Raw genomic sequence first — 15,845 nt, forward strand, 5'->3', positions numbered from 1 at the left:
AGAGAACACAGGAAGGAGGGTCTGTCGATAGGGAAGGGATGGGGGTGAAGGAGAACACAGGAAGGAGGGTCTGTCAACAGGAAGGGATGGGGGTGGAGAAAACACAGGATGGAGGGTCTGTCAACAGGGAAGGGATGGGGGTGGGAGAGAACACAGGAAGGAGGGTCTGTTGACAGGGAAGGGATGGGGGTGGGAGAGAACACAGGAAGGAGGGTCTGTCGACAGGGAACGGATGGGGGTGGGAGAGAACACAGGGAGGATGTTCTGTCGACAGGGCAAGGGATGGTGTGGGGAGAGATCACAGGAAGGAGCGACTGTCGACAGGCAAGGCAAGGGAGTGGGAGAGAACACAGGAAGGAGGGTCTGTCGACAGGGAAGGGATGGGGGTGGGAGAGTACACAGGAAAGAGGGCCTGTCGATTGGGACGGGATGAAGGGAAAGTGAACACAGGAAGGAGGGTCTGTCGATAGGGAAGGGAGGGAGGGAAAGAGAACACAGGAAGGAGGGTCTGTCGACAGGAAAGGGATGGGGTGGGAGAGAACACAGGAAGGAGGTTCTGTCGATAGGGAAGGGAGGGAGGGAAAGAGAACACAGGAACGAGGGTCTTTCGACTGGGAAGTGATGAAGGGAAAGAGAACACAGGAAGGAGGGTCTGTAGATAGGGAAGGGATGAAGGGAAAGAGTGCACAGGAAGGAGTGTCTGTCCACAGGGAAGGGATGAGGGTGAAGAGAACACAGGAAGGAGGGTCTGTCGATAGGGAAGGGACGGGGTTGGGAGAGAACACAGGAAGGAGCGTTTGTCGACAGGGAAGGGATGGGGGTGGGAGAGAACACAGGAAGGAGGGTCTGTCGACAGGGAAGGGATGGGTGTTGGAGAGAACACAGTAAGGAGGGACTGTCGATAGGGAAGGGATGAGGGTGAAAGAGAACACAGTAAGGATGGTCTGTCGATAGGGAAGTCATGAGGGTGAAAGAGAGCACAGGAAGGAGGGTCTGTCGATAGGGAAGGGATGGGGGTGAAGGGAACACAGCAAGGAGGGTCTGTCGACAGGGAAGGGATGGGGGTGAAGAGAACACAGGAAGGAGGCTCTGTCGATAGGTAGGAATGGGGGTGGGAGAGAACACAGGAAGGAGGGTATGTCGATAGGGAAGGGATGAAGGTGAAAGAGAACACAGTAAGGATGGTCTGTCGATAGGGAAGTCATGAGGGTGAAAGAGAACACAGGAAGGAGGTTCTGTTGATAGGGAAGGGATGAGGGTGAAGGAGAACACAGGAAGGAGGGTCTGTCGATAGGGAAGGGATAGGGTTGAAAAGAACACAGGAAGGAGGGTCTGTCGAAGTTGAAGGGATGGGGTTGGGAGAGAACACAGGAAGGAGGGACTGTCGACAGGGAAAGGATGGGGCTGGGAGAGAACACAGGAAGGAGGGTCTGTCGATAGGGAAGGGACGGGGCTGGCAGAGACCACAGGAAGGAGCGTTTGTCGACAGGGTAGGAATGGGGGTGAAGAGAAACAGGAAGGAGGGTCAGTCGATAGGGAAGGGAACGGGGTTGGGAGAGAACACAGGAAGGAGGGTCTGTCGATAGGGAAGGAATGCGGGTGAAAGAAAACACATGAAGGCGGTTCTGTTGATAAGGAAGGAATGAGGGTGAAAGAGAACACAGGAAGGAGGGTCTGTCGATAGGGAAGGGATGGGGGTGAAGAGAACACAGCAAGGAGGGTCTGTCTACAGGGAAGGGATGGGGGTGAAGAGAACACAGGAAGGAGGCTCTGTCGATAGGTAAGGGATGGGGGTGGGAGAGAACACAGGAAGGAGGGTATGTCGATAGGTAAGGGATGGGGGTGGGAGAGAACACAGGAAGGAGGGTCTGTCGACAGGGAAGGGATGGGTGTTGGAGAGAACACAGTAAGGAGGGACTGTCGATAGGGAAGGGATGAGGGTGAAAGAGAACACAGTAAGGATGGTCTGTCGATAGGGAAGGGATGAGGGTGAAAAAAAACAAATGAAGGAGGTTCTGTTGATAGGGAAGGGATAGGGTTGAAAAGAACACAGGAAGGAGGGTCTGTCGAAGTTGAAGGGATGGGGTTGGGAGAGAACACAGGAAGGAGGGTCTGTCAACAGGGAAAGGATGGGCTGGGAGAGAACACAGGAAGGAGGGTCTGTCGACAGGGAAAGGATGGGGCTGGGAGAGAACACAGGAAGGAGGGTCTGTCGACAGGGAAGTGATAAAGGGAAAGAGAACACAGGAAGGAGGGTCTGTCGACAGGGAAAGGATGAAGGGAAACAACACAGGAAGGAGGGATGTCGATATGGAAGGGATGAAGGGAAAGAGAACAGAGGAAGTAGGGTGTGTCCATAGGGACGGGAAAAGGGAAAGAGAACACAGGAAGGAGGGTCTGTCGACAGGGCAGGGATGAGGGTGAGGGAGAACATGAAGGAGGGTCTGTCGATAGGGAAGGGATGTGGGTGAGAGAGAACACAGGAAGGAGGGTCTGTCGACAGGGAAGGGATGAGGGTGAGAGAGAACACAGGACGGAGGTTCTGTAAACAGGGAAGGGATGGGGGTGGGAGAGAACACAGGAAGGCGGGTCTGTTGATAAGGAAGGGATGAGAGTGGGAGAGAACACAGGATGGAGCGTCTCTCGATAGGGAAGGGATGGGGGTGAAGAGAACACAGGAAGGAGGCTCTGTCGATAGGTAAGGGATGGGGGTGGGAGAGAACACAGGAAGGAGGGTCTGTCGATAGAGAAGGGATGAAGGGAAAGAGTGCACAGGAAGGAGTGTCTGTCCACAGGGAAGGGATGAGGGTGAAGAGAACACAGGAAGGAGGGTCTGTCGATAGGGAAGGGACGGGGTTGGGAGAGAACACAGGAAGGAGCGTTTGTCGACATGGAAGGGATGGGGGTGGGAGAGAACACAGGAAGGAGGGTCTGTCGACAGGGAAGGGATGGGTGTTGGAGAGAACACAGTAAGGAGGGTCTGTCGATAGGGAAGGGATGAGGGTGAAAGAGAACACAGTAAGGATGGTCTGTCGATAGGGAAGTCATGAGGGTGAAAGAGAACACAGGAAGGAGGGTCTGTCGATAGGGAAGGGATGAGGGTGAAAGAAAACAAATGAAGGAGGTTCTGTTGATAGGGAAGGGATGAGGGTGAAGGAGAACACAGGAAGGAGGGTCTGTCGATAGGGAAGGGATTGGGGTGAAAAGAACACAGGAAGGATGGTCTGTCGAAGTTGAAGGGATGGGATTGGGAGAGAACACAGGAAGGAGGTTCTGTTGACAGAGAAGGGATTGGTGTGGGAGAGAACACAGGAAGGAGCGTCTGTCGATAGGGAAGGGATTGGTGTGGGAGAGAACACAGGAAGGAGGGTCTGTCGATAGGGAAAGGGTGAAGGGAAAGAGAACACAGGAAGGCGGGTCTGTCGATAAGGAAGGGATGAGGGTGGGACAGAACACAGGAAGGAGGGTCTGTCGATGGGGAAGGGATGGGGGTGGGAGAGAACACAGGAAGGAGGGTCTGTTGACAGGGAACGGATGGGGGTGGGAGAGAACACAGGAAGGAGGTTCTGTCGACAGGCAAGGGATGGGGTGGGGGGGGATCACAGGAAGGAGCGTCTGTCGACAGGGAAGGCATGGGAGTGGGAGAGAACACAGGAAGGAGGGTCTGTCGATAGGGAAGGGATGAGGGTGGGAGAGAACAAAGGAAGGAGCTTCTGTTGATAGGGAAGGGATGGGGGTGGGAGAGAACACAGGAAGGAGCGTCTGTCGATAGGGAAGGGATTGGGGTGGGAGAGAACACAGGAAGGAGGGTCTGTCGACAGGGAAGGGATGGGGTTGGGATAGAACACAGGAAGGACCGTCTGTCGACAGGGATGGGACGTGGGTGGGAGAGAACACAGGAAGGAGGATCTGTCGAAAGGGATATGATGAAGGGAAATAGAACACAGGAAGGAGGGTCTGCCGATAGGGAAGGGATGAAGGGAAAGAGAACACAGGAAGGAGGGTCTGTCGATAGGGAAGGGATGAAGGGAAAGAGAACACAGGAAGGAGGGTCTGTCGATAGGGAAAGGATGAAGGGAAAGAGAACACATGAAGGAGGGTCAGTCAATAAGGAAGGGATGAGGGTCGTAGAGAACAGAGGAAGGAGGGTCTGTCGTTAGGGAAGGGATGAAGGGAAAGAGAACACAGAAAGGATGGTCTGTCGACAGGGAAGTGATGAAGGGAAAGAGAACACCGGAAGGAGGGTCTGTCGATAGGGAGATGCTGAAGGGAAAGAGAACACAGGCAGGAGGGTCTGTCGATAGGGAAGGGAGGAAGGGAAAGAGAACGCAGGAGGAGGGTCTCTCGACAGGGAATGGATGGGGGTGGGAGAGAACACAGGAAGGAGGTTCTGTCGATAAGGAAGGGATGAGGGTGGGAGAGAACACAGGAAGGAGCGTCTGTCGATAGGGAAGGGATGAGGGTGAGAGGGAACACAGGAAGGAGGGTCTGTCGACAGGGAATGGATGGGGGTGTGAGAGAACACAGGACGGAGGGTCTGTCGAAAGGGAAGGGATGGGGGTGGGATAGAACACAGGAAGCAGGGTCTGTCGATAGGGAAGGGATGGGGGTGAAGAGAACACAGGAAGGAGGGTCTGTCGACATGGAAGGGATTGGTGTGGGAGAGAACACAGGAAGGAGCGTCTGTCGATAGGGAAGGGATTGGGGTGGGAGAGAACACAGGAAGGAGGGTCTGTCGATAGGGAAGGGTTGAAGGGAAAGAGAACACAGGAAGGAGGGTCTGTCGATAGGGAAGGGATGAAGGGAAAGAGAACACAGGAAGGAGGGTCTGTCGATAGGGAAGGGATGAGGGTGAAAGAGAACACAGGAAGGAGGGTCTGTCGATAGGGAAGGGATGGGGGTGAAGAGAACACAGGAAGGAGGGTCTGTCGATAGGTAAGGGATGGGGGTGGGAGAGAACACAGGAAGGAGGGTCTGTCGATAGAGAAGGGATGAAGGGAAAGAGTGCACAGGAAGGAGTGTCTGTCCACAGGGAAGGGATGAGGGTGAAGAGAACACAGGAAGGAGGGTCTTTAGATAGGGAAGGGACGGTGTTGGGAGAGAACACAGGAAGGAGCGTTTGTCGACAGGGAAGGGATGGTGGTAGGAGAGAACACAGGAAGCAGGGTCTGTCGATAGGGAAGGGATTAGTGTGAAAGAGAACACAGGAAGGAGGGTCTGTCGATAGGGAAGGGATGAGGGTGAAAGAGAACACAGGAAGGAGGGTCTGTCGATAGGGAAGGGATGGGGGTGAAGAGAACACAGGAAGGAGGGTCTGTCGACAGGGAAGGGATGAGGGTTGCAGAGAACACAGGAAGGAGGGTCTGTCGACATGGAAGGGATTGGTGTGGGAGAGAACACAGGAAGGAGCGTCTGTCGATAGGGAAGGGATGGGGTGTGAGAGAACACAGGAAGGAGGGTCTGTCGATAGGGAAAGGGTGAAGGGAAAGAGAACACAGGAAGGAGGGTCTGTCGATAGGGAAGGGAGGAAGGGGAAAGAGAACACAGGAAGGAGGGTCTGTCGATAGGGAAGGGATGGAGGGTGAAGAGAACACAGGAAGGAGGGTCTGTCGATAGGGAAGGGATGGGGGTGAAGAGAACACAGGAAGGAGGCTCTGTCGATAGGTAAGGGATGGGGGTGGGAGAGAACACAGGAAGGAGGGTCTGTCGATAGGGAAGGGATGAAGGGAAAGAGTGCACAGGAAGGAGTGTCTGTCCACAGGGAAGGGATGAGGGTGAAGAGAACACAGGAAGGAGGGTCTGTCGATAGGGAAGGGATGAGGCTGAGAGAGAACACAGGAAGGAGGGTCTGTCGACAGGGAAGGGATGGGGGTGGGAGAGAACACAGGAAGGAGGGTCTGTCGACAGGGAAGGGATGGGGGTGGGAGAGAACACAGGAAGGAGGGTCTGTCGATTGGGACGGGATGAAGGGGAAAGTGAACACAGGAAGGAGGGTCTGTCGATAGGGAAGGGAGGGAGGGAAAGAGAACACAGGAAGGAGGGTCTGTCGACAGGAAAGGGATGGGGTGGGAGAGAACACAGGAAGGAGGTTCTGTCGATAGGGAAGGGATGGAGGGAAAGAGAACACAGGAAGGAGGGTCTTTCGACAGGGTAGTGATGAAGGGAAAGAGAACACAGGAAGGAGGCTCTGTAGATAGGGAAGGGATGAAGGGAAAGAGTGCACAGGAAGGAGTGTCTGTCCACAGGGAAGGGATGAGGGTGAAGAGAACACAGGAAGGAGGGTCTGTCGATAGGGAAGGGACGGGGTTGGGAGAGAACACAGGAAGGAGCGTTTGTCGACAGGGAAGGGATGGGGGTGGGAGAGAACACAGGAAGGAGGGTCTGTCGACAGGGAAGGGATGGGTGTTGGAGAGAACACAGTAAGGAGGGACTGTCGATAGGGAAGGGATGAGGGTGAAAGAGAACACAGTAAGGATGGTCTGTCGATAGGGAAGTCATGAGGGTGAAAGAGAGCACAGGAAGGAGGGTCTGTCGATAGGGAAGGGATGGGGGTGAAGGGAACACAGCAAGGAGGGTCTGTCGACAGGGAAGGGATGGGGGTGAAGAGAACACAGGAAGGAGGCTCTGTCGATAGGTAGGGATGGGGGTGGGAGAGAACACAGGAAGGAGGGTATGTCGATAGGGAAGGGATGAAGGTGAAAGAGAACACAGTAAGGATGGTCTGTCGATAGGGAAGTCATGAGGGTGAAAGAGAACACAGGAAGGAGGTTCTGTTGATAGGGAAGGGATGAGGGTGAAGGAGAACACAGGAAGGAGGGTCTGTCGATAGGGAAGGGATAGGGTTGAAAAGAACACAGGAAGGAGGGTCTGTCGAAGTTGAAGGGATGGGGTTGGGAGAGAACACAGGAAGGAGGGTCTGTCGACAGGGAAAGGATGGGGCTGGGAGAGAACACAGGAAGGAGGGTCTGTCGATAGCGAAGGCATGAGGCTGTAAGAGAATACAGTAAGGAGGGTCTGTCGATAGGGAAGGGATGAGGGTGAAGAGAACACAGGAAGGAGGGTCTGTCGACAGGGAAGGGATTGGGGTGGGAGAGAACACAGGAAGGAGGGTCTGTCGACAGGGAAGGGATTGGGGTGGGAGAGAACACAGGAAGGAGGGTCTGTCGACAGGCAAGGAATGAGGCTGAGAGAGAACACAGGAAGGAGGGTCTGTCGATAGGGAAGGGATGAAGGTGTAAGAGAATACTGTAAGGAGGGTCTGTCGATAGGGAAGGGATGAGGGTGAAAGAGAACACAGGAAGGAGGGTCTGTCGATAGGGAAGGGATGAGGGTGAAAGAGAACACAGGAAGGAGGGTCTGTCGATAGGGAAGGGATGGGGGTGAGAGAACACAGGAAGGAGGGTCTGTCGATAGGAAGGGATGGGGTGGAGAGAACACAGAAGGAGGGTCTGTCGATAAGGAAAGGGATGGGGTGGGAGAGAACACAGGAAGGAGGGTCTGTCGAAAGGGAAGGGATGGGTGGGAGAGAACACAGGAAGGAGGGTCTGTCGACTAGGGAAGGGATGAGGGTGAAAGAGAACACAGGAAGGAGGGTCTGTCGTAAGGGAAGGGAGGAGGGTGAGAGAGAACACAGGAAGGAGGGTCTGTCGACAGGGAAGAGATGAGGGTGAGAGAGAACACAGGAAGGAGGTCTGTCGAAGGAAGGGATGTGGTGGGAGAGAACACAGGAAGGAGCGTCTGTCGACAGGGAAGGGATGGCGGGTGGGAGAGATCACAGGAAGGAGGTCTGTCGATAGGGAAAGGGTTGGGTCTGGGAAGAGAACAGCAGGAAGGAGGGTCTGTCGACAGGGAAGTGATGAAGGTAAGAGAACACAGGAAGGAGGGTCTGTCGATAGGGAAAGGATGAAGGGAAAGAGAACACAGGAAGGAGGGATGTCGATAAGGAAGGGATGAAGGGAAGAGAACAGAGGAAGGAGGGTCTGTCGATAGGGAAGGGATGCTGGTGGGAGAGAACACAGGAAGGAGGGTCTGTCGATAGGGAAGGGATGGGGGTGAGAGAGAACACAGGAAGGAGGGTCTGTCGATAGGGAAGGGATGAGGGTGGAGAGAGAACACAGGAAGGAGCGTCCGTCGATAGGGAAGGGATGAGGGTGAGAGAGAACACAGGAAGGAGGGTCTGTCGATAGGGAAGGGATGAAGGCAAAGAGAACACAGGAAGGAGGGTCTGTCGATAGGGAAGGGATGGGGTAGGGAGAGAACACAGGAAGGAGCGTCTGTCGACAGGGAAGGGATGGGGGTGGGAGAGAACACAGGAAGGAGGGTCTGTCGATAGGGAAGGGATGGGTGTTGGAGAGAACACAGTAAGGAGGGTCTGTCGATAGGGAAGGGATGGGGGTGGGAGAGAACACAGGAAGGAGGGTCTGTCGATAGGGAAGGGATGGGGGTGAAGAGAACACAGGAAGGAGGCTCTGTCGATAGGTAAGGGATGGGGGGTGGGAGAGAACACAGGAAGGAGGGTCTGTCGATAGAGAAGGGATGAAGGGAAAGAGTGCACAGGAAGGAGTGTCTGTCCACAGGGAAGGGATGAGGGTGAAGAGGAACACAGGAAGGAGGGTCTGTCGACAGGGAAGGGATGGGTGTTGGAGAGAACACAGTAAGGAGGGACTGTCGATAGGGAAGGGATGAGGGTGAAAGAGAACACAGTAAGGATGGTCTGTCGACAGGGAAGTCATGAGGGTGAAAGAGAGCACAGGAAGGAGGGTCCTGTCGATAGGGAAGGGATGGGGGTGAAGGGAACACAGCAAGGAGGGTCTGTCGACAGGGAAGGGATGGGGGTGAGAGAACACAGGAAGGAGGCTCTGTCGATAGGTAGGAATGGGGGTGGGAGAGAACACAGAAGGAGGGTATGTCGATAGGGAAGGATGAAGGTGAAAGAGAACACAGTAAGGATGGTCTGTCGATAGGGAAGGGATGAGGGTGAAAGAGAACACAGGGAAGGAGGTTCTGTCGATAGGAAGGGATGAGGGTTGAGGAGAACACAGGAAGGAGGGTCTGTCGATAGGGAAGGGATGGGGTGGAGAGAACACAGGAAGGAGGGTCTGTCGAAGGTGAAGGGATGGGTTGGGAGAGAACACAGGAAGGAGGACTGTCGACAGGGAAAGGATGGGGCTGGAGAGAACACAGGAAGGAGGGTCTGTCGATAGGGAAGGGACGGGGGCTGGGCAGAGACCACAGGAAGGAGCGGTTGTCGACAGGGAAGGGATGGGGGTGGAAGAGAAACAGGAAGGAGGTCCAGTCGATAGGGAAGGAACGGGGTTGGGAGAGAACACAGGAAGGAGGGTCTGTCGATAGGAAGGGAATGAGGGTGAAGAGAACACATGAAGGAGGTTCTGTCGATAAGGAAGGAATGAGGGTGAAAGAGAACACAGGAAGGAGGGTCCTGTCGATAGGGAAGGGATGGGGGTGAAGAGAACACAGGAAGGAGGGTCTGTCGATAGGGAAGGGATGGGCTTGAAGAGAACACAGGAAGGAGGGTCTGTCGATAGGGAAGGGATGGGGTGGGAGAGAACACAGGAAGGAGGGTCTGTCGATAGGGAAGGGATGAGGGTGGGAGAGAACACAGGAAGGAGGGTCTGTCGATAGGGAAGGGATGAAGGGCAAGAGAACACAGGAAGGAGGGTCTGTCGATAGGGAAGGGATGAGGGTGAGCGAGAACACAGGAAGGAGGGTCTGTCGATAGGGAAGGGATGAAGGGAAAGAGAACACAGGAAGGAGGGTCTGTCGATAGGGAAGGGATGAATGGTGAGAGTGAACACAGGAAGGAGGGTCTGTCGATAGGGAAGGGATGGGGGTGGGAGAGAACACAGGAAGGAGGGTCTGTCGATAGGGAAGGGATGAGGGTGAAAGAGAACACAGGAAGGAGGGTCTGTCGATAGGGAAGGGATGAGGGTGAAAGAGAACACAGGAAGGAGGGTCTGTCGATAGGGAAGGGATGGGGGTGAAGAGAACACAGGAAGGAGGGTCTGTCGACAGGGAAGGGATGGGGGTAGGAGAGAACACAGGAAGGAGGGTCTGTCGATAGGGAAGGGATGGGGGTGGGAGAGAACACAGGAAGGAGGGTCTGTCGATAGGGAAGGGATGAAGGGAAAGAGAACACAGGAAGGAGGGTCTGTCGATAGGGAAGGGAGGAGGGTGAGAGAGAACACAGGAAGGAGGGTCTGTCGATAGGGAAGAGATGAGGGTGAGAGAGAACACAGGAAATAGGCTCAGTCTATAGGGAAGGGATAGGGTTGAAGAGAACACAGGAAGGAGGGTCTGTCGTAAGGGAAGGGAGGAGGGTGGGAGAGAACACAGGAAGGAGGGTCTGTCGACAGGGAAGGGATGGGGTGAGAGAGAACACAGGAAATAGGCTCAGTCTATAGGGAAGGGATGGGGGTGAGAGAACACAGGAAGGAGCGTCTTGTCGATAGGGAAGGGATGGGGGTGAGAGAACACAGGAAGGAGGGTCTGTCGACAGGGAAGGATGGGGTGTGAGAGAACACAGGAAGGAGGGTCTGTCGATAGGGAAGGGATGGGGGTGGATAGAACACAGGCAGGCAGGTCTGTCGATAAGGAAGGATGAGGGTGAAAGAGAACACAGGAAGGAGGGTCTGTCGATAGGGAAGGGATGGAGGGTGAAGAGAACACAGGAAGGAGGTTCTGTCGACAGGGAAGGGATGGGGGTGAAGAGAACACAGGAAGGAGCGTCTGTCGATAGGGAAGGGTTGGGGGTGGGAGAGAACACAGGAAGGAGGGTCTGTCGCTAGGTAAGGGATGGGGGTGGGAGAGAACACAGGAAGGAGGCGTCTGTCGACAGGGAAGGGATGGGTGTTGGAGAGAACACAGTAAGGAGGACTGTCGATAGGGAAAGGGATGAGGGTGAAAGAGAACACAGTAAGGATGGTCTGTCGATAGGGAAGGGATGAGGGTGAAAGAGAACACAGGAAGGAGGGTCTGTCGATAGGGAAGGGATAGGGTTGAAAAGAACACAGGAAGGAGGGTCTGTCGATAGGGAAGGGATAAGGGTGGGAGAGAACACAGGAAGGAGGGTCTGTCGACAAGGTAGGGATGAGGATGAAAAGAGAACACAGGAAGGAGCTTCTGTCGACAGGGAAGGGATGAGGGTGTGACAGAAAACAGGAAGGAGGGTCTGTCGATAGGGAAGGGATGAAGGGAAAGAGAACACAGGAAGGAGGGTCTGTCGATAGGGAAGTGATGAAGGGAAGAGAACACAGGAAGGAGGGTCTGTCGATAGGGAAGGGATGAAGGGAAAGAGAACACAGGAAGGAGGGTCTGTCGACAGGGAAGGGATGGGGCTGAGAGGGAACACAGGAAGGAGGGTCTGTCGATAGGGAAGGGATGAGGGTGAGAGAGAACACAGGAAGGAGGGTCTGTCGATAGGGAAGGGATGAGGGTGAGAGAGAACACAGGAAGGAGGGCCTGTCGATTGGGAAGGGATGAAGGGAAAGAGAGACACAGGAAGGGAGTGTCTGTCGATAGGGAAGGGAAGGGAGGGAAGAGAACACAGAAGGAGGGTCTGTCGACAGGGAAGGGATGGAGGTGGAAGAGAACACAGAAGGAGGGTCTGTCGATAGGGAAGGGACGGGAGGTGAAAGAGAACACAGGAAGATGCGTTTGTCGACAGGGAAGTGATGAAGGGTGAAAGAGAACACAGGAAGGAGGGTCTGTCGATAGGGAAGGGATGAGGTGAAAGAGAGAGCACAGAAGGAGGGTCTGTCGATAGGGAAGGGATGAGGGTGAAGAGAACACAGGAAGGAGGGTCTGTCGATAGGGAAGGAATGGGGTGAAAGGAACACAGGAAGGAGGTCTGTCGACAGTGAAGGGATGGGGTTGGGAAGAGAACACAGGAAGGAGGGTCTGTCGACAGGGAAGGGATGGGTGTGGAGAGAACACAGAAAGAGGCGTCTCTCGATAGGGAAGGGATGGGGGTGAAGAGAACACAGGAAGGAGGCTCTGTCGATAGGTAAGGGATGGGGGTGGGAGAGAACACAGGAAGGAGGGTCTGTCGATAGAGAAGGGATGAAGGGAAAGAGTGCACAGGAAGGAGTGTCTGTCCACAGGGAAGGGATGAGGGTGAAGAGAACACAGGAAGGAGGGTCTGTCGATAGGGAAGGGACGGGGTTGGGAGAGAACACAGGAAGGAGCGTTTGTCGACATGGAAGGGATGGGGGTGGGAGAGAACACAGGAAGGAGGGTCTGTCGACAGGGAAGGGATGGGTGTTGGAGAGAACACAGTAATGAGGGTCTATCGATAGGGAAGGGATGAGGGTGTAAGAGAATACAGTAAGGAGGGTCTGTCGATAGGGAAGGTATGAGGGTGAAAGAGAACGCAGGAAGGAGGGCCTGTCGATAGGGAAGGGATGAGGGTGAAAGAAAACACATCAAGGAGGGTCTGTTGATAGGGAAGGGATGAGGGTGAAAGAGAACACAGGAAGGAGGGTCTGTCGATAGGGAAGGGATGGGGTTGAAGAGAACACAGGAAGGATGGTCTGTCGATAAGGAAGGGATGGGGTGGGAGAGAACACAGGAATGAGGTTCTGTCAGTAGGGAAGGGAAGATCTTGGGAGAGAACACCGCAAGGAGCGTCTTTCGACTGGGAAGGGATAGGGGTGCGAGAGAACACAGGAAGGAGGTTCTGTCGATAAGGAAGGGATGAGGGTTGGAGAGAACACAGGAAGGAGCGTCTGTCGATAGGGAAGGGATTGGGGTGGGAGAGAACACAGGAAGGAGGGTCTGTCGACAGGGAAGGGATGGGGTTGGGATAGAACACAGGAAGGACCGTCTGTCGACAGGGATGGGACGTGGGTGGAAGAGAACACAGGAAGGAGGGTCTGTCGAAAGGGATATGATGAAGGGAAATAGAACACAGGAAGGAGGGTCTGCCGATAGGGAAGGGATGAAGGGAAAGAGAACACAGGAAGGAGGGTCTGTCGATAGGGAAGGGATGAAGGGAAAGAGAACACAGGAAGGAGGGTCTGTCGATAGGGAAAGGATGAGGGAAAGAGAACACATGAAGGAGGGTCAGTCAATAAGGAAGGGATGAGGGTCGTAGAGAACAGAGGAAGGAGGGTCTGTCGTTAGGGAAGGGATGAAGGGAAAGAGAACACAGAAAGGATGGTCTGTCGACAGGGAAGTGATGAAGGGAAAGAGAACACCGGAAGGAGGGTCTGTCGATAGGGAGATGCTGAAGGGAAAGAGAACACAGGCAGGAGGGTCTGTCGATAGGGAAGGGAGGAAGGGAAAGAGAACGCAGGAGGAGGGTCTCTCGACAGGGAATGGATGGGGGTGGGAGAGAACACAGGAAGGAGGGTCTGTCGATAAGGAAGGGATGAGGGTGGGAGAGAACACAGGAAGGAGCGTCTTTCGATAGGGAAGGGATGAGGGTGAGAGGGAACACAGGAAGGAGGGTCTGTCGACAGGGAATGGATGGGGGTGTGAGAGAACACAGGACGGAGGGTCTGTCGAAAGGGAAGGGATGGGGGTGGGATAGAACACAGGCAGCAGGGTCTGTCGATAGGGAAGGGATTAGTGTGAAAGAGAACACAGGAAGGAGGGTCTGTCGATAGGGAAGGGATGAGGGTGAAAGAGAACACAGGAAGGTGGGTCTGTCGATAGGGAAGGGATGGGGGTGAAGAGAACACAGGAAGGAGGGTCTGTCGACAGGGAAGGGATGAGGGTTGCAGAGAACACAGGAAGGAGGGTCTGTCGACATGGAAGGGATTGGTGTGGGAGAGAACACAGGAAGGAGCGTCTGTCGATAGGGAAGGGATTGGGGTGTGAGAGAACACAGGAAGGAGGATCTGTCGATAGGGAAAGGGTGAAGGGAAAGAGAACACAGGAAGGAGGGTCTGTCGATAGGGAAGGGAGGAAGGGAAAGAGAACACAGGAAGGAGGGTCTGTCGATAGGGAAGGGATGAGGGTGAAAGAGAACACAGGAAGGAGGGTCTGTCGATAGGGAAGGGATGGGGGTGAAGAGAACACAGGAAGGAGGATCTGTCTACAGGGAAGGGATTGGGGTGTGAGAGAACACAGGAAGTAGATTCCGTCGACAGGGAAAGGATGAAGGGAAAGAGAAAACAAGAAGGAGGGTCTGTCGACAGGGAAGTGATGAAGGGAAAGAGACCACAGGAAGGAGGGTCTGTCGATAGGGAAAGGGTGAAGGGAAAGAGACCACAGGAAGGAGGGTCTGTCAGTAGGGAAGGGACGAAGGGAAAGAGAATGCAGGAAGGAACGTGTGTCGATGGGGAAGGGATGGGGTTGGGAGAGAACACAGGAAGGAGGGTCTGTCGACAGGGAAGGGATGGGGGTGGGAGAGAACATAGGAAGGAGGGTCTGTCGACGGGGAAGGGATGAGGGTGAGAGAGAACACAGGAAGGAGGGTCTGTCGATAGGGAAGGAATGAAGGGAAAGTGAACACAGGATAGAGGGTCTGTCGACAGGGATGGGATGGGGTTGGAAGAAAACACAGGAAGGAGGGTCTGTCGACAGGGAAGGGATGGGAGTCGGAGAGAACACAGGAAGGAGGGTCTGTCGACAGGGAACGGATGGGAGTGGGAGAGAACACAGGAAGGAGGTTCTGTCGACAGGCAAGGGATGGGGTGGGGAGAGATCTCAGGAACGAGCGTCTGTCGACAGGGAAGGCATGGGAGTGGGAGAGAACACAGGAAGGAGGGCCTGTCGATAAGGAAGGGATGAAGGTAAAGTGAACACAGGAAGGAGGGTCTGTCGACTGGGAAGGGATGGGGGTGGGAGGGAACACAGCAACGAGGGTCTGTCGATAAGGAAGGGATGAGGGTGGTGAGAACAAAGGAAGGAGCGTCTGTCGATAGGGAAGGGATGGGGGTGGGAGGGAACACAGGAAGGAGGGTCGGTCGACATTGAAGGGATGGGGATGGGAGAGAACACAGGAAGGAGGTTCTGTCGACAGGGAAGGGATGTGGGTGGGAGAGAACACAGGAAGGAGGGTCTGTTGATAGGGGAGGGATGAAGGGAAAGTGAACACAGGAAGGAGGGTCTGTCGATAGGGAAGGGAGGGAGGGAAAGAGAACACAGGAAGGGGGGTCTGTCGACAGGGAAGGGATAGCGGTGGGAGAGAACACAGGAAGGAGGGTCTGTCGATAAGGAATGGATGAGGGTGGGAGAGAACACAGGAAGTAGCGTCTGTCGATAGGGAAGTGATGGGGATGGGAGAGAACACAGGAAGGAGGTTCTGTCGACAGGGAACGGATGTGGGTGGGAGAGAACACAGGAAGGAGCGTCTGTCGACAGGGAAGGGATAGGGGCGGGAGAGAACACAGGAAGGATGATCTGTCGACAGGGAAGGGATGGGGGTGGGAGAGAACACAGGAAGGAGCGTCTGTCGACAGGGAAGGAATGAAGAGAAAGAGAACACAGGAAGGAGGGTCTGTCGATAGGGAAGTGATGAAGCGAAAGAGCACACAGGAAGGAGGGTCTGTCGATGGGGAATGGATGAAGGGAAAGAGAACACAGGAATGAGGGTCTGTCGATAGGGAAGGGAGGAAGGGAAAGAGAACAAAGGAAGGAGCGTGTGCCGATAGTGAAGGGATGAAGGGAAAGAGAACACAGGAAGGAGGGTCTGTCGACAGGGAAGGGATGAGGATGAGAGAAAACACAGGAAGGAGGGTCTGTCGATAGGGAAGGGATGAGGGTGAGAGAGAACACAGGAAGGAGCGTCTATAGATAGGGTAGGGATGAGGGTGAGAGAAAACACAGGAAGGAGGTTCTGTCGATAGGGAAGGGATGAGGTTGAGAGAGAACACAGGAAG

Source organism: Carcharodon carcharias, chromosome 23 (genome assembly GCF_017639515.1).
Source record: "Carcharodon carcharias isolate sCarCar2 chromosome 23, sCarCar2.pri, whole genome shotgun sequence".
NCBI classification, from domain to species: Eukaryota; Metazoa; Chordata; class Chondrichthyes; order Lamniformes; family Lamnidae; genus Carcharodon; species Carcharodon carcharias.